Source organism: Amblyraja radiata, chromosome 4 (assembly GCF_010909765.2).
Source record: "Amblyraja radiata isolate CabotCenter1 chromosome 4, sAmbRad1.1.pri, whole genome shotgun sequence".
NCBI lineage: Eukaryota > Metazoa > Chordata > Chondrichthyes > Rajiformes > Rajidae > Amblyraja > Amblyraja radiata.
In genome coordinates, this window is record NC_045959.1 from 35,222,581 (window position 1) to 35,242,184 (window position 19,604).

General features: G+C 43.1%; 1 protein-coding gene across 1 annotated transcript in view; it reads left to right on the forward strand.

The window, feature by feature from the left end:
* The window catches only part of LOC116972556 (CUB and sushi domain-containing protein 3-like), a 358,524-nt gene that overhangs the window by 148,084 nt on the left and 190,836 nt on the right, over positions 1 to 19,604 (forward strand). The gene's annotated exons all lie outside the window — the stretch shown is intronic.

Sequence of the window (19,604 nt, forward strand, 5' to 3'; positions counted from 1 at the left end):
TACTCTGTTTCGAGATCATCGGTAATTATCTGCTTCTGCTTTTTGTTAACAGTATGAGATGCTTACAGGCATCAAAATATATAATAAAAGCAAGACTTGTTATTAATGTGAATAAAACAACTGGTCTAATTCATACTTCTCTCCAAGGAGTCATGGCCATTTTAATTGGGCATTTTTCATGTTTACGATTCATAACATTAAGACCATTTTTCAGAAACAAAATTCCTCAGATTTGAGGTGTAATTCTCTTATTTTAACATCACCTAAGTTTGACAAAATGTGTCAATTTGACTAAGTTTTGAATACAATGAAACCTCTAAAAATCCCTTCATCTTCCACATCCTCCTGAATGCACGCTTTGCTTTTATACTTGCAGTAATACCACTGCGAGCAACCTGAATGTAAATTGCATCTTTGGTGGAACAATATTCAACAACATTTGACATATTGCCATATAAGAAGATAACTACATATAATCAACAAGTTGACAAATAATATACAGTTGATGTAAAAGACCAGAGTATGAAATGGGCAGACAGATTTAGGGAGAGGGATAGGGAGCCACAGTAGCTAAATGCATGGCTACGAGTCATGTCATGATTACATTCGGGAGTGACCAGGGGACCATTGCTGGACGATTTCAGAAAACTATTACTTCTAGGCTTGGTGGAAATTACAAAAATAGAGAGAGTCCAAGGCCAAGGGTCAGCATGCTAAAACTTATATTTTGCTGGACCTGGAGCTAATGTAGGTCACTGGACAGAAAAGTAATAGACAAATGTAATATTGCGCCTTTGGAATAGGCAGCAGAGTTTCGATGACTTCACATTAACATATATTGGGACCTTGAAGACGAGTCAAGAACGTGCTGCAATTTCCAAGTGCGAGTATGTGAAAGGCATGGATAAGTGTTTCACCAGCAGAGGCACTGTGGCAGGAACAAAGTCAAATGGTGCTTTGGAAGGAGAGGCAGGTGATTTTAGTCATGATATGAATTACTTCACCGGATTAAATGTGCTCTGACAGTTGACTGAGTCAGCAGAAAGGATAAAACGTCCAGGAAAAATGACTTTTAATAGTAAAGAGCCATAAATATCACCAACTAATAATTGATAGTTTCATTAAAATAATGTTGAGGGGAAAGGAAATGGGCATGTTGGACATTTGAGCTTGCCAGAGTTATGATTTAAGTTGGAGAAAGGTTCAACTTTGGAGCCAGATCTCAGTTAAGACCTGATGCAGTTTGGCCCATGGAGGGGAGAAAGTGGCAGAAGCAACCAAACAGATGGTCTCAATCTTTACGACAGAAAGGTCCATACATTCATTGTATGTGCTGGAAGATTGGAGGACATTCTTAATTAAATGGTCTATATAAATTTAATTGCAAATTGATAAGACTTAAATAAAAAGGATGAGAGGTTTTATAATATTTCCTTTGAGATGATAAAAGATTCAATAATTGTGAAGATGCAAAGTTAAGAATCAACCATTTTAAGGAACCTCATGCCGGAAGGCCTGGATAGAGTGAATGTGGAGAGGATGTTTCCACTAGTGGAAGAGTCTAGGACCAGAGGTCATAGTCTCAGAATTAAAAAACTCCACAGATTCACTACCATCTGAGTGAAGTTCACTCAGATGGTAGTGAATCTGTGGAATTTTTTGCCACAGAAGGCTGTGGAGGCCAGGTCAATGGATGTTTTTTAAGGCAGAAATAGATCGATTCTTGATTAGTACGGGTGTCAAGGTTTATGGGGAGAAGGCAGGGGAATTAGGAGGGAAAAATAAATCAGCCAGGATTGAATGGTGGAGTAGATTTGATGGGTCGAATAGCCTAATTCTGCTCCTATCACTTAGTGATCACTTATGCTATCTCTGGGATGTCTTCTATGGAAAGTAGTTTGCCTGATGCAGTTTTTAATCTTGGATCAATACCTGGATTTGATTTTATCACAGATCGAAAATGCTATTTCTTTGAAAAATGTTCCATATATGGTGTCGTAAGTTGTTGCACCTCTGTGACAGTGCTGCTGCTTTTGAAAATGTTGGTGCATAGAAACATTTTTATTGCATATTCCCTTGTGTTACAGTTTGGCCTTACTGCATATATTTTTATTGAAATGTTTGCCAAACATGGGACCATTTTTGAAACCAAACAATTCAATTACTTTCCAGCATCTCAAATATCTCTCCCCTTCTCACTTCAAACAACTTGTTCTTGAAGTTCTGGGGAAATAATTATGAAAGGAAAGCTATCAAAGTCGAGATGATCAAAAACATGTCCATGGTGGCTGTAATTTAAGGTGAATTTTGAAGGAGAAAATACAACCAGAGAGCCATTGTGAGATCAGACTACACCACAGAGCCTATGTGGCTCTCGGCACTTTGGCTTGTGGGAGGATAAATGGTGCTTATGCAATAGATGGCTTGAGCCAAAGTATTATGGATGGGAGTTTGGGCATTGAATCTGTTTAGAGATATGGAGAGGTGGACATGAAAGAGCAGTAAACATACAGATGCTGGGGCTGCAGGAAAGGATTAGATACAAGTAAAGACAAGTTAACGAGTGAATAGAATTTCATGTTCGGTGGAATATAAACAACAGATCGAATGTAAAGCTGAAATTTAAAGTATGTGGAGAGGAGGAGAAAATGCAAACACGTAATTGACTTTAGATCTGATAAATATATGCAATAAATTTTCTGTGACATGGCAAGGGAGGGAAAAGAAATGGGCTGGAATAAAGTGCAATAAAGAATGCATCACGATTTGAAAAAAAACACTATGTCACCTTGTCACCTTGTCATGGCGGAGAAGCTTGTGTGGCCCTGAGATCCTGAGAGCGATGCCGTCTGGAGCTATGCTCGTGTTTTGGCCACCCATGGTGGGAAGGACGAGGGGGAGATCTCTGACAAAGAGCAATCCAACCAAGACCTTAACGGTGGAACATGCGGGGGATGATAGTGGAGCATCACAACGGCTGTGAAGGCGGATGAAGGCTGCAGTGGAAAAAGGGTCCCCAGTCGTCTTGGACTCCATGCCACTGGATCCTGACCCAGATCTGTCAAAGACCATGGGGTGACTGTCAGTGTACCAGTCTCCCCACATTAAACAAGTCACGCACAGGCAACCTCCATGAGAGGACAGTCATACTTGTTTCGGCTACTCGAAACATGAATGAAAATTTCCTTAGTCTCTGCTATCTCCCTCATTCCACCCTGAGACCGTCACCTCCCAAAAGTAAATTAAAATATTTTTTTCTAAGAATGAAAGACCACTTTGCAGATAAGAGGTTCTATGATGTACTGTAATCGAATTAGAAAAGCAGAATTGAAAATGGCGCCTGCATTTTTGATACTTGTGTTGGATTGCGTCAATATCAGGTGGGTGGCAGAGCTCTTGAAATATCATCGCAACCACTGCCCCAGAGGGCAATTTCTGATTGCAGCACGGAGAGCATTTTCTGTCAGGGGAGATCAAAATTCATTGGCAAGCTTCAGTAATGTGAGGAATGTATGATCAGGCTGCATGATTAGAAGATAATTTCAATGTACCTCTGTGCAGCAATACTCTGATTTCATCTCTTCCCCGTGATCTGCCCTCGATCAATATTGGAGCCAAGTCCTGATAAGTGTATTCAGCATTGTAAAGGTGCAAAAGACCAAATAATGCACATAATGGTATTTCATCTGACAAAGTCACAACGTAACGCCAGGTGGGGCATACTCTCAATCACTCATGGACTGCGGGGGAGATTTATTCATTTAGAAGTGACAAATGCATATTTTTCAGATCAGATACCCTAGTTGCCTTGAAAAAAATGGAAAAAGTTCAATTTTAAATCATATTGAAAGGGTCCTATGTTCATTTTACAGAAAATGTCCTTGTGATGTTATGCTTTTTCTGATTCTGAACATGAAGCGCTTCCATTTTTCCATTGATGATGATTGTAATATTCCACCATGATGGAGGCAAATCCTTCACCTGCACATGTCAGGACAACATAAAACCTGATTTGATGTGTGGAGAAAGGTGAACATGAATCTACAAGAATAAAATGCTTCCATATCACAGCATCAAGCTGCTCTTGCCAAGATTCTATTCCCTGAGTATTGTAATGCTGAAAAAAACAGCATAAAATTCAAAATTTGTCTTTCTGCACTTTGATATATTTCTATTGTTGCTTTGAATTAGTGACAGGACTTAAAATGTCTTCAATTTTTTTCTAAACTTTCTATTCTCGATTGATTCCTTTTAAATGTGAGTAACCTTAATTTGTCCATTGTTTCATTTGCACTTCACTCTTGGTGGTCAACTTTTCACCAATTTCCTGTGCGAGTGACAGGGTCACTTCAAAGTCTCTTAATGTGATTCACCGGTTTAAATAAAAGTATAATCTTCAATTAAGGATGGTACAGTGGCGCAGCTGTAGAGTTGCTGCCTTACAGCATTTACAGCTCTAGAAACCTGGGTTCGTTCCCGACTACGGGTGCTTGTCTGTGCGGAGTTTTGTACGTTCTCCCCATTTCCGCAAGGGTTTTCTCCGAGATCTTCGGTTTCCTCCCACATTTCAAAGACGTACAGGTTTGTAAGTTAAGTGGTTTGGTACAAGAATAAATTGTCCCTAGTGTGTGTAGGGTAGTCGCTGGTCGGTGCGGACTCAGTGGATTGAAGGGTCTGTTTCCGTTTTTTCATAAACTCAAGTTATGTTCTGAATAAAGGATTGTAGATGTTAGTTGTGATGTCCACTGTCATATTTGTTTAACAATTCACATTTTAATTGATTTGTTTGTTATTCTGCAATCTCTCATCAGCATCGTCCCATTCCCAGTTATTGTGACTCAATTCACAGAGAAACACACAATATCCTCTCGTGCAGAGGATATATCACACATTTGTTTTTGTTGTTTTTGTTGTCACCACTTAAAATTTCAATGCAGTTCATTTTGCAGCATTATGTTCAATTTTTGGATTTATTTCCCCTTCTTTCTCCCAGTAAATTGAAGCAATGTTGAATTCATCATCGATGTAGCAGGAAGTAGAGGGTGGAAGACAATGATGGTAGTGGGGGTGCAGTAGCAACATTCACAATGGTCCCAACGATAAACAACTGCCACCTCACTTATTTTGTTCAACTTGTTTTTCATTTCATTTCGTACTTGCTCACAGGATTTCACCTTGATTCCTTATCACCAATTTTAATCAACAGCTTCCAGTGGAGAATGTTGCCAAAGGCTTAAAAATGTAGTATGTCTTATCATATGGCATTTCACAGTCCACTTGATATTGCTGCCTGGCTGAGATTTAATCTGGCCCTGAGAGTCTTTTATTGCTATTTATAAGGTATTGCCACATAGGTAATGCTTAAGATTATACCTGGAAATTAAATGTATTATTTTATTTGAATAAATTACAATGTCTCAGAGGTCATGTCAATTTATGTGCTGAGTGACATCCCACCTACACACAATACTGATACATGATAAGAAGTTGGAAAAGGAGTTGACTTCTATGTGGCATGATGTATATAAATAGAAGCAAAACAGCTGCTCCCACGTGATCAAGATTGGAGTACTTTTGGTGATGGATTTTCACTTTCCCTGTAGTCAGAGAGTCACAGAGTGATGCAGTGTGGAAACAAGCCCTTGGGACCTACTTGCCCACACCGGCCAACATGTCCAGCTACACAAGTCCCACTTGCCCGCGCTTGGTCCAAATCCCTCCAAACCTGTCCTATCTCACTGTTTCTTAAACAATGGGATAGTCCCATCCTCAACTACCTCCTCTGGCAGCTTGTTCCATACACCCACCAGCCATTGTGTGAAAAGGTTACCCCTCGGATACCTATTAAATCTTTTCTCCTTCACCTTGAACCTCTGTCCTCTGGTCCTCGATTCCCAACTCTGGGCAAGAGATTGTGCATCTACCCAATCTATTCCGCTCATGATTTTATACACCTCTATAAGATCACCTCTCATCCTCCTGCACTCCATCGAATAGAGACCCAGCCTACTCAACCTCTCCCTACAGCTCACACCCTCTAGTCCTGGCAACATCCTCATAAATTATGATCTGCAGATATTTGCAATGTGTTTCTATTCTTCCTTCCTTAACTGAAAATGTTAACCCTCGACAAAATTAATATATCAGACGTGGCAACTATGCAGTGAGTAATTTCTTCATATATTGGAAAATTGTGCTTGTTAGAAAAGAAGAAAAGTAATAATCATTTGAATTTCAAGATTAAATCAAATTTGAAAATTGTGATGTGGGACAAAACTAACCTTTTATCTGGGAAAGTTTCTGCATGATTGAAGACAGTCAGTATGGTTGTGAAAGCAAGCTCCCTTTTGCCTATTCAATTCAATTCACCGGACTGTATTTCCTCCTCTTTTTTGCAAAACTAATTACTTGTATGGCATTATAATGCTCATCCAATTCATCTATGGGAACCAAAATGTGGATCCAGTCCCATATGGTACAAACTATCAAAAATCACCAGAATTAATAACTTATTCTTATACAGCATACGCACATTTATTCATGAAAACATCTTGTAGAACAACTTTTAAAATTTCTTATCATAAATTAATTAAAATAAGCCATTCTACCTTGAGGCTGGCAGCTCAAGATGTTAGCAGAATTCTCCACAATCTCCCAGGTAAACTTTCAAGTCCCTTGTGCAGGTGGTATTTTGGACAGGTAGGTATCTGCAAGAAAGCAGCTCCCTTGTGAAGGCAGAAGGCAGTGATTAGCTATTCATCTCGAGTGCAGGCAAAGTGCTGTTTCTGCTCGGTATAGTAGCAGTCAGTTTGTGGTTAGAATGACAGTGTCTGTGCAGTATCCTGCCGTGTGCTGGAAAGATGAAAGACCGAGCAGAGAAGGGAATCGTTTGAATTGCTTTAGGAAGAAGAATGTCTCTTGATGGATAAAATCAGAGAATTATGATCGCAGAGCAGCATTGTCATTTTATTGCCCAGGTCAGGTTGCAGCGACATTAGTTGGTAAAATATCACACCTTGGTACCTTTGGTCAATAGGTTCACATAACATCTTTCCAGGTCTGCTGCAAAGTCTGGCTTGTTAGTTTCTCCAGCTGAAGATAAAGTGTTATTCTGTAGCCATTGTAAGGATATGGGAGGCATAAACAAAATAGGAGCAGGAATTAGCCACTCGACCCCTCATGTCTGCCCATCATTCAATATGATCGTGGCTAAACTACCCCAAGCATCATTACCTTGTCTGTGCTTATTCCCAATAGCCTTCACTTCATTGATCTTGACCCTCTTCAATGATCAATGATCAGGCCTCCACAACGCTCTGGGGCAGGTGATTCCTCAATGTCCATAAGCCAAGTGAGCTAGTTATTGACTTTAGAAAACGAGGTGATGTACATGCTCCAGTCACCATCAAGGGTGATGGTCGAGAGCTTCAAGTTCCTAGACGTAAATATCATGAATGATTTATCAGGGCCAATCATATTAAAACTACTGTGGCCAAGAAAGCAGGCCAGTGCCTCTACCTTCGCAGAAGACAAAGGATGTTTGGCATGTCTCCAATGATGTTTGCCAATATAGAACATAGAATAGAGAGATAACATCTAAAGATACACCATAATCAATATGCTGTAGGGATGTATCACAGTATGGTTTGGCAACAGCTCTACCCAAACCACCAGAAATTGTAGAGAGTTGTGGATGCAGCCCAGTCCATTGCACAAAGCAGCCTCCCCCTCTCCTCCCGTCGACTTCATTAAAACTTCCTGCGGACTTGGTAATTCAAGGACGATTTGCACCCCGGTCAATCTCTCTTCATCCCACTTCCATGAGACTGAAGATACAAAGGCTTGAAAGCACGTACCACCAGAATCCCATGCAGCTTCCTCCCAGCTGTTATCAGAGTACTGAACAGTCCTCCCATAAGCTACATATGTAGTCCCAAACTCCCATGATGACACTTGGACAGATGTAGTCCCAAAGTCCCAATCTTCATGATGACACTTGGACATTTTTATCTGCACTGTTTCCATAGCTGTAATTCTATAGCACTCTCACACAATATTCTTCACACTGGTACTTTCTCTTTCCACTGCTTGTTGTACTCACATATAGTATGATTTGATTGGATAGCATGCAAGCAAAGTTTGTCATTGTATGTCGGTACACGTGACAAAAATAAACCAATGCCAATAAATGACTCACCCCTCTTCCATCTTACAAAATGACCTTACATTCATCATTTTCCCACCAGTGGAAACATCTTGTCATCTAATCCTTCATGATCATATTTGAGGATTGGCCAGATTTTTTTACTGATCAACCAATTGATCAAGATTTATTGCAGCACATCAATGTTTCAGTATTTGAAAGCTTCTTTCCTTCCCTTTGGATTGGTTTAAATCCTCCTTCTCATCTCTATTTATCTTCTCCATAAGCCCTTTGATGCCAGTTCATTGCAAACCACAACTGTTTTTTAGAATAACCTTCCTTTGGTGAAAAATAAGACTCATTACAGAAACCTAGTAGTAATCATTGAACCTTTTGCAGCAGCTATGCAGTGAAACATAGACCGTTTTACCATTTGCTCCTTAACCTGTCAAAGAAAGCACAGAATGGAATCCTTTTTCTCCCATTCTCAGTACTACAATCACTCTGAACAAAGGTCCTAACCTGAAGCATCACCTGTTCATTTTAACTAGAGATGCTGCCTGGCCTGTTGTGTTTGTGTCGATCTTTCATTTGAGTAGGTTGTTTGTAGGCAATGGAACGTTCGGTAAGTGAGATGCTTTTAAAAGTGTGATGACAAGAGTTCAGGGAATGCATTCCTGTTAGAGTGGAGGGCAAGGCAGGTGGACATTAGGAAGCTTGGGTGACAAAAGAAATTGAAGCTCTGGTCAACAAAAAGGAGACATAGGACAGGGTAAAGGCAGCTATGATCGAGTGTATTTCAATGCTGAGGAGCATACCTAAAGAGGAGGAAATGAGGAGGACAAGAAAGGGGCAGGAGATGGCTCTGTCCGATGATATTAAGAGAAATCTAAAGAGGGTTTATAGACATTAAGGAAAAGAGGGTGACTAAGAGAGAATAGGGCCCTTCAAAAACTAACGTGTTCATCTCTGTCTATAGCTCCAGAAGATTGACAGGGGGGGTGGGGGGGGGAGGCGGCACACAGCGTCACACACACTAACTATCGCCCCCCCCCCCCGCACTCACGCTAATTACCCCCTTGATATTATATTAATATTATTAATTTGCTCCTTTTACCCCATAACCACCCTATCTACTGACGCATAGCCCCCAACTTGCAGTCACATCTAGAGAGGGGGGAGGGGGTGGGCTGGGGTAGAGAGTGAGGGCAGAGAGAGAAGGGGCAGAGGCAGAGAGAGAGACAGAGACACAGAGAGAGGGGCAAGAGGGATAGGGGGGTGGAGAGGAGGATAAGAGGGAGGGGTGGGTGAGGGGGGAAAGGTGGGGGTGGAGGGGAGGAGAGAGAGACGGTGAGAGTGAGGGAGAGAGAGAGGGGGTGCTGAGAGGGGGGTGAGGTGGGGAGCAGGGAGGGGGGAGGGTGGAGGGAAGAGGGTAGGGGGTGTGGAGAGGAGGGGGTTTAGGGGAGGGAGGGGATGGAGGGGAGAGAGGGGGGAGGGGGAGAGGGGTGGAGAGAGGGGGGAGAGAGGGGTGAGAGGGAGGGAGGGAGGGATGGGGTGGACAGGGGGGAGGGTGGGGGGGGAGAGGGGGGGAGAAGAGATGGGGGGAGAGGAGAGGGGGGGGAGGACGAGAGGGGGAGGAGGAGAGGTGGGGAGAGGAGAGGTGGGGAGAGGAGAGGGGGGAGGAGAGGGGGGGAGAGGAGAGGGGGTAGAGGAGAGGGGGGTAGAGGAGAGAGGGGGGAGAGGAGAGGGGGGGAGAGGAGAGGAGTGGGAGGAGGGGGGGGGGAGAGGAGAGGGGGGCAGAGAGAGGGGGGGAGAGGAGAGGGGAGGGAGAGGAGAGGGGGGGGAGAGGAGAGGGGGGGAGAGGAGAGGGGGGGGAGAGGAGAGGTGGGGAGAGGAGAGGGGGGGAGAGGAGAGGGGGGAGGAGAGGGGGAGAGGAGAGGGGGGGGAGGAGAGGGGGAGAGGAGAGGGGGGAGGAGAGGGGGGGAGAGGAGGGGGGAGAGGAGGGGGGGAGAGGAGAGGAGGGGGAGACGAGAGGGGGGAAGAGGAGAGGGGGGAGAGGAGAGTGGGGAGGAGGAGAGGGGGGCGAGAGGATTGGGGGGGGGGGAGAGGACGGGGGGGGGAGAGGAAAGGAGGGGGGAGAAGCTAAAAACACATTTTAGAACCAAAAAAGGGGAGGAATGGTGGGGGAGGGGATGGAGGGGAGGGGGGGAGAAAAAGAGGGGAGGGGAGAGGGGGGGGAGAGGAGAGGGGGGGAGAGGAGAGGGGGGGAGAGGAGAGGGGGGGGGATAGGAGAGGGGGGGGATAGGAGAGGGGGGGAGAGAGGAGAGGGGGGGGATAGGAGAGGGGGGAGAGGAGAAGGGGGGGAGAGGAGAGGGGGTGAGAGGAGAGGGGGGAGAGGAGAGGGGGGGAGAGGAGAGGGGGGGAGAGGAGAGGGGGGGGAGGAGAGGGGGGGAGAGGAGAGGGGGGGAAGAGGAGAGGGGGGGGTGAGGAGAGGTGGGGAGAGGAGAGGGGGGGGAGAGGAGGAGAGGGGGGGGAGAGGAGAGGGGGGGGAGAGGAGAGGGGGGGAGAGAGGAGAAGGGGGGGAGAGGAGAGGGGGGGAGAGGAGAGGGGGGGAGAGGAGAGGGGGGGAGAGGAGAGGGGGGGGGAGAGGAGAGAGGGGGGGAGAGGAGAGGGGGGGCAGAGGACAGGAGGGGGGGGGGCAGAGGACAGGGGGGGGAGAGGACAGGGGGGGAGAGGAAAGGAGGGGAAGAACCTAAAAAACTTTTTCGAACCAAAAAAGACGCATTCTGCAAGCATTGTAGAACCAAAATAAACACTTTTTGCAAACATTTTAGAACCAATAAACACTTTTTGCAAACATTTTAGAACCAATAGGCACATTCTGCAAGCGTTTTAGAACCACTAAGGACACTTACATTTGAGTAGACGTGTTCAGTGTTATTCACAGCTCAGAGAAACGTGACCCTCTGCCTTCCTCCAGCTTGCAGACACTGATTGAGGCACACCACTTCCTGGTTTTATAGTCCCTCCCCCCTGCCGCCAGCAGGGGCAGCAGAGAGAATGGGGGATTTTGTAAAATCATTAATATCTCTGTCATTTTTCATCGACGGGAAAAATCCTCGGCACACATATGGCGGAGGGGGGCTCTGAGCAAGGTGGCCAAAAATGACGGCCATAGGTGGCGACGTTCTCTCGGAAATCGCAGCACAGATGGCCAAAACCGGTCAAGAACAGACTTTTAATAATATAGAAGATAGTCTTTGCATCAGAGACACACAGAAGCCCTGTGTAAAGGGTGGAAAGAGCACATGGCCACAGAAACCAACCAAAAATGATTGCCCCATCAGGCACCTCTTACTCTATCTGTAGAAGTCTAATAATTCCAACAGTGTCAGATCCACAAAATTGGTGTCGAAGCAAGTCATCCTTGATCTTAAGCGACTGGCTGAGACAACTACCTAAGAGCATCACCATAGCCTTAAGTTTCCAAAGCACAGGATGCGAGAGTTCAAGCCATATTGTAGCAAATTCACCCAAATCAGAGTTGATAATGAATATCAGAATACCAGACTACTTAGGACTCAAGCATAGCAAAAGGTGGTTCTGTGCATAGGGCAACAGAAGAAGTTCACAATCTTGAATGCTGGACTTGCATGTTTGCAAATATTAATGTCATGATAATAGTAAAAAATAGGCAAAGAAATAGATGATTTCTTCGATTCATAACCTGGTGTGTTGCTTTGTTAATGTCACTGTGAGCAATAGGTGGTACATTTACAGGGACATATATGATCATAGAGTCATACAGTACAGAAACAGGCACCTCGGCACATCTTGCCCATGCCGAATCAAGATGCCCCATCTACAATAGTCCCACCTGCCTGGTTTTGGCCCATATCCCTTTAAATCTTACCTCTCCATGTACCTACCTAAATGTATTTTTAATGTAGTTATGGTACCTGTCTCAACTACTTACTCTGGAAGCTCGACCTACCACTCTCAGTGTGAAAAGATTGTCCCTCTGGTTCCTATGAAATCTATCACTTTAAACCTATGTCCTCTTGTTCTTGATACCCCTCAATGGATAAAAGACTGTGCATCCACTATCTATTCCCCTCATGATCATGTGCAACTGTAGACGATCACCCCTCATCCTCCTGTGCTCCACGAAATAAAGTCCTATAGCTCAAACCCTCTACTCCTAGGAAACATCCCCATAAATATTTTCTGCACTCTTCCAGCTTAACAATATATTAACAACATCTTTCCGACAGCTGGGTGACCAAAATTGAACACAATACCCCAAATATCGCATCAGCAACAAAGTATCCCAACTTCTATACTCAATACCATGATTGCTGAAGGCTAATATGCTGAAAGCCTTCTCTCTGTGAAGCCACTTTCAAGGAACTATATACCTGCACTCCTTGATTCCTCTGCCGCACAACACTCCCCAGTACCCTGTCCTAGCCTGATTTGACTTCCCAAAACACCTTGCACTTATCTGCATTAAACTCCTTTAACAATCCTCCAGCCCACTTGCCCAACTGATCAAGATCCTGCTGTAATTTTTGGTAACCACCTTCATTATCTATGATACTACCCACTTTCGTGTAATTTGCAAACTTACTGTTCATGCCTTGTACATTCTCATTCACATCATTGATATACAAACAGCAATAGGCCCAGCATTGATCCCTGACAGACGCCACTAAACAGAGACCTCCAGAAAGAAAAATAACTTTCCAACATCGCCCTCTGCTTCCTTCCATGAAGCTAATTTTCGATCCGATTGGTTAGCTCTCCCTGGATCCTAAGTGATCTAACCTTACAAAGCAACGTACAAACGTGTATGTCTTGGGAGTGTAGGAGGAAACCGAAGATCTCAGAGAAAACCCACACAGGTCACGGGGAGAACGTACAAACTCCATACAGACAGCGCCCATAGTCGGGATCGAACACGGGTCTCCGGCGCTGCATTTGCTGTAGGCAGCAACTCTACTGCTGCACCACAGGTGATGGGGGGACATTTTAAAGGTGATCTGTGAAGCAGGTTTATTACTCATAACAATGGGTGCCTGAAACACGCTGCCAGAACTGGTAAAGGGAGACAGGCATGAGAGTAACATTTGAGGGTTACATATAAGAGCATGGATATACAGAGGATGGACGGATATGGTCCATGTACTGGCAGAGGTGATTAGTTGAACCTGGCACTGTGTTCAGCACAGACAGTGTGAGCCATTTGACCTGCTTCTGGTTGTAATGTTCTGTGGTCTATGAGATTATGGTTGTTGCAAATTTCTCAATAGTTCCAGAGTTCAGGTCTATTCTCACTAATAATTTGTTGTGAGTAACTTGCAACATTGTCTTAAGAAAGATTGATATAATTGTTGGGGCGATTCTGAAAACCTGTTTGACTTCACTAAGATTGGCTCTCTTTAACCCCTGACCAATATCATGGCTCCGTGCCATTTTGGAGAGAGCGATTGCCAGATTTAAGGAGGGCTTTCCATAATTTCTCCTAATTGCTCAAATCTAAATCTTTGGAAACGTTTAAATAGGCCATGCTTATTACCTGGAGCTGCACCCTACAAGATTATGCTCATTCTGATAGATGGAATCTGCACAGTAATTTGAGGAAAGTCCCTTCAGTAACCTGGAGCTCATGAGGAACAATGTGATGACATTCCTTGTTACAGGGAGCCTCCTCTGTAATTAAACAATTATTTCTTGATGAAGGTCATCAATACAGCACCTCACTGCTCCCCTTTATATCCTTATCTGCCCAACTGTGGACAATGTGGATGTATGACAAACTCTGCCACTTAATATTAGGACTTAATTGTTGCGTACGTTACAGTTCATGTTTGGCACAGTACTTCCCTTCATTGCCAAGCCTCTGTGTTTACTTTCTCGTATGTAAATACCATTAGCCTCAACTCCCAGCAGAACATTTTCCTAAAAGTAAATCTTGGTTTTCTCGCTTCACGCAAATGTTAATCAAGGAGAGGAGAAGCATTTTAGTGACCCAACTCGGCTCAGTAACTACAGAACAATTCTCATTGGGGAATTGAGCACAGTCCTGTAACAGATTTTGTGCTGTTGCCCAAAAGCAAAGAATCAGAAGCAAAACTGAGAGAATTCTACTTTATGAATGGAAGAAGTCCAGGAGAAAATACCAACTGATATGGAATTGCTGCACCAGTGACCCTCTGGCCCTTATTCAAACAAGATATTGAACATTGGGGAATATCTCAGCATCTGCACTTTACCCAACAATATTAATGCTGCAACAAAACTGCACACTCCCTTGAAATTCATTTTCTATTGGTCTCTCCATTAGGTTTCATTTATATTCCATTCAAAATTGGAACACACCGTCAATACAATCACATATAATGCATATATCTCAGGTCTAGATCTGTCTGGGGATTTTAATTCATTGATTATATGGAGGCATTATACATCAGCCTACTTTATGCTGCCATCCTTAATTACCCTTGAGAATATAGTTGTTATTTGTATTCCTGACCTGCTGCAATATGTTCAGTTTGTTAATGCTTCATGACTATGACCTGGTGACAATTAAGGCACAGTGATATTTTTTTCCAAATCACAACAATGTGTGATTTGTGGGGGAAACTGGGAGGTGTTGGCATTTTTAGTCGTCTTCCGGCATTGACCTTTGAGATGAAGGTTAATAATCTGTGAAACACTTGAAGAGTCCTTGCCAAATTGCTTGGTGCACTTTGTTGATGAAAAAAAAAAACTTTCTGGAGAACGCGGTGCTGGAGAAACTCAGCAGCTCTGGCGGCATCACTGAGGATATGGATAGCGCAGGTCCCTTCTTCAGACACAAAATGAGAAAAAATGTTGCCTATCAATATCATCAGAGATGCTGCCCGACCCACTCAGTTACTCCAGCAATTTGTGTTTACTTTTGTCAACTAGCATCTCTATCGTGTCTCCTTGTGTCGTCAGGCTTTAAAACTCAGTTGAAAGTCAAAGATTAGCTGCAGGTTGACTTGATTGTTCATTTCTCTGCTTGCCCTTATCAAATAGTATTATTTTGAGTGAAGAGTTGGCTGCAAATCTCTGATTATCTCAGCAGATTTTTAAATTTGCCTCAATCTACATGAACAGACCTACATTATACCCAACAGACATTTATAAAAATAGTGGGCAAAGCTTTATAGCAAGGGGTAAAGTGTTTCTAGGGGATTGAAGGAAAACTTTTTTTTTTAAACATAGGGAGTGGATGGAATCTGGAATTCAGTGCCTTTTAGATAGCAGAGGTTAGTATGCTCGCAACACTTAAAAAGTATGTAGGTGAGCACTGTGTAGTGGCCATTTGGCTTGTTGTGTGTGTCATTAATGATGGCATGTGTCTTTAAATTTTTGACTGCCCGTTATATTGTGGGTGGGATTCATGACGTATTTGTGGGCGTGTTTTGAGCTAAGCTTCTTGCACATAAGCTTAGTTTTTAGTTTAGTTTAGGAACAGCATGGAGAAGGTTTACCCTTTGACCATGCGAAGTGTAACGGAGACACGAGGAGTTTTCTAATGCGTAAAGCGATAAGCTGGAGTTCGATGAAGATTATAGTAATGAGTTGGAAGAAGTTTGGATGTATCTTATTGTTTTTCATCAACAATAAAGAATTTATTCAGCAAAAGACTGTGTTTTTGAAGACTTGTCAGTGAAGAAGCTCTGAAGGTCTCTGACGGTGAGCTCACATGCGTCTAAAGACATTCCCCTTAACCATGTAGTCCATGTAGTGGCTAGATGGAGTAATCTCTTGAACGATATAAAAATCTGCCGCTACACACTGAAAATGTCAAAGGGAAGAAAGTTACTGACTGAGTATTGGTTAATGAGATTAGTTAAATTGGTCACATCATGTTTAGCATGGACACAATGGACTGAGGGGTCTGTTTTTGTGCAACATTACTCTTTGACTCTATGAACAGTCTCTTGTCAATGGAATAGAAACATTTAACATGGTAATGGGAACTTGATAAGTCAACTGGAACAAATACTGAACATAAATTCTTGTCTCCTTTACTTAGTGAAAAGTTATTATTTCCTCTCACCTCAGTTCACGGATTAGAACATCTAGAACATGGATCAGTACAGCACAAGAACAGGCCCTTTGGCCCACAATGTCTGTGGCGAATATGATGCCAAAACCATTTTCTATCTACCTGCACGTAATCCATATTGCTCCATTCCCTGCATATTCATGTGCCGACCCAAAAGTCTAAAGTTAAATCCCACTGTCATATCTGTCTCAACCACCAACCCCAGGTGTATGGTCCAGGCACTCACCACCCTCAGTGTAAAAAGGTTGTCTCCTCTGAACTTTACCCATCTCACTTTAAAGCTCTGCCTCTAGTATTTGATGTTTCCATCTTGGGGGAAAAAGTTCTGACTGTTTACCATTATGAAGCTGAGATGGAACTGTTGGTTGATTGAAACAATGGATAGAGTAAGAAATCATCCAAACAATTTCTAGTGATTTGCAATTAATCTTCCCTGTGGAATATAGTGTAATTGAATGAATGAATAAATGAATAAATAAATAAATAAGTTTATTGGCCAAGTGTTCACATACAAGGAATTTGCATTGGTGCTCACCCCGCAAGTGACAACGACATACAGACAGTTAGGAATGACACATAAAACATTAAACATTAATAATAAAACATTATTGATGAAACATGTGAATTAAATAAAATACCGGAGCAAAAGGAGGCTACAGATTTTTGGTTATTGAGTAGAGCTGCTACTCGTGAAAACAAGCTGTTTTTAAGTCTGGCAGTGGCAGCTTTGACAGTCTTTTCAAGAGTCACATTCCAGAGGGAAGTGATTCAAAGAGTTTGTGGCCAGGATGAGAGGGGTCAGAGATGATCTTATCCGCTCGTTTCCTGGCCCTTGCAGTGTACAATTCATCAACTGTCCTAGGTTGTCGCCAGGTGACGTAGGTTGTTGCCGGTGCTGACTTCGATGAATTCCATTGGCGACTCTCTACGTCAACTGGCGACAGGTATAGGCGACTGAATTGTCTTCAGTTGTCTTCAGATGGCGTAGCTTGTCGCGGGTGGACTTCAGTTGTCGTAGGTTGTCGTAAGTGTGATCGTAGGTGGACATCCTAATGGGTCGACGGTTGTCGGTAGCTTGCCGTAGCTTGACGTTGACGAGGTGGTAGGTTATTGCAGATTGTTGTTGATATTGTCTGAGCGGGGGGATCCAGTCGACGGTTTTTCGGCAACCTGCTACAACTATGACAGTCGCTGGCAGTCGCCGAAAAAAATCACCTAAGTGGGACAGGCCCTTTAGAGGCAGTGATAATGTTTTCTGAGACATGGGTCTTCAACTTCTGGTGTCACGGTCCCAAAATAAGGTGTTATATGTAGTCATTCAGAACTGAGAAGAGAAGGATTTTTTTTTAACCAAAGGCAGTGAGTGTGAAGATGGCTACAGATGTAATGTCACTGTATATACTCTATACACAAGGCAGAAGGAGATGCATTTTTTAATATTAACAGGATCAAGGGATCTAAGGTTAGTGCAGGAAAGTGTTGCTGAGTTAAAATGTCAGCATAATGTTACTGAAGGCTGAGCAGGTACATGGTGTTAAATGGCCCCCTTGTCCATTTTATTTCTTATGGTACTATTTAACTCGCTTTCATTTTCACACTGTTTTCTCATTTAAAAAAAAAAATTATTGTGATGCATTGCTTCACTTTGGAAAATTGTGGTTATGTTCCCTGGCTTGTGGACTTCTGTCGATTTCTGTCATGCTCATCCGATGTGCTGTTGACCGTGACATCTTTGCAGCTATCTCTCAACATGTGCAAGAAAACCTGACGTGGTTAACCTGTAGATTTAATCAAAGTGCATTCAACTTTCAGAGCTGATTAAATGTCCTTAAAATAAAATGCACGTTTCAGAAATAATACCTTGGAATTTGATGGCACTACAGAATGTCAGTACTCAAAACAAGGAAGGGGAGAATGTCAGTTCAAAAGCATTTTTCTGTGAAAAATAAAAACACAGAGGAAGAGGCCTTTAAGTTCCAATGTAGATATGTAGCAATCAATTATCTCAGTGCATTGTTGACATTTACTTCCTTTTAAATTCACAACTAACAAGCAAAATAATTGTCTTTAAGATTGTCAAATTCATTCATGTTTCAGCTGGAGTTTTGATATGTAGTGTTCTTTCTTTGCATCTAAATGAGAATGTTGAAATTGTCTTACATCTGAATCACACCCAGTTAAAGACCAGAGTAAGGCAGAGAGAAAGATTGATGTATTAGATTGAAACATCTGATTTAATCTTCTCGAATTAGCCATGTTTCACCATCACTATTTAACAGCATCTGCAGGTCTATTTTGAATTGACTGAAGTTGCATACTGCGGAACTAAGAGAGAATTAGAACACAGTAAGTATCTGATGTGTCTTCCAATGATACATACAGTTAAGAGCCTGTCCCACTTGGGCGTCATTTGTGCATCACGCAGGTGGCGCGCAAAGATTTTGTGAAGCCCAAACTCCTGGGGCGCTGCGAGCGACCGCGCGTCACTGCCTACGTCACCACGCACCATGGGCGTGTAATGCACGCCATGTGCGCATCACGACGCGCGTTGTGACACATAAAAGACGCACAAATGACACGCAAATGATGCGCAAATGCCGCCCATGTGGGACAGGCTCTTTAAACTACCACTATAGCAAAAAAAACACAAAGTGCTGGAAGAGCTTAGCGTGTTAGGTGGCATTTCTGAACATGAATAGGAGATTTTTTTAAAGTTGGGACCCTTCTTCAGACTGATTCTACTAGGGGGAGAGATCTGGAAGTGATGTGGGGATGGTGAGCTTACTGTCACCATCCCCACTTCCAATTTCCACCAACATTACAGACTGAGGCATTCACACATAAAGCACGACATATCACCACTGACCAGTACAGGATAGAGACTCTCCATTGCAATGTTTACGGACATGATGTCATTTGTCAGTCAGCGAGTCTTGAACGTATACTGGATTTGCTGTAGTCCGGGATATATCTGGGTGTGGATGAATGCCCACAGTTCTCTTCAGACCTGCCAGCCACAGCCAGCTTGATTTGGCCCATTGATGCAATTAATGCCTAAAGGGGATGTAAGTAAGGCATGATTAAATTGCTTTTCGCTTCAGATTTTAGTTCAGCAACATCAATCTCCTGTGATTCGTTAAACTTCCAGAAATCAAAAGTAGGTTTGAGCAGCAGTTCAGCTGGGTATTTCAACGCCATTGTCCCATTGGAATAAAAACTTACTCATTCCAGCTGCTGCCTCAGATACACCTGGGAATTGTCTGGCAATGAGTTCCTCCACTTAAGTAGTTACCTTTTTTTCCATCTCAGAGGATTTGATACTGACGAGATTAAGATGAGATGTGCCCAGGATGTGTA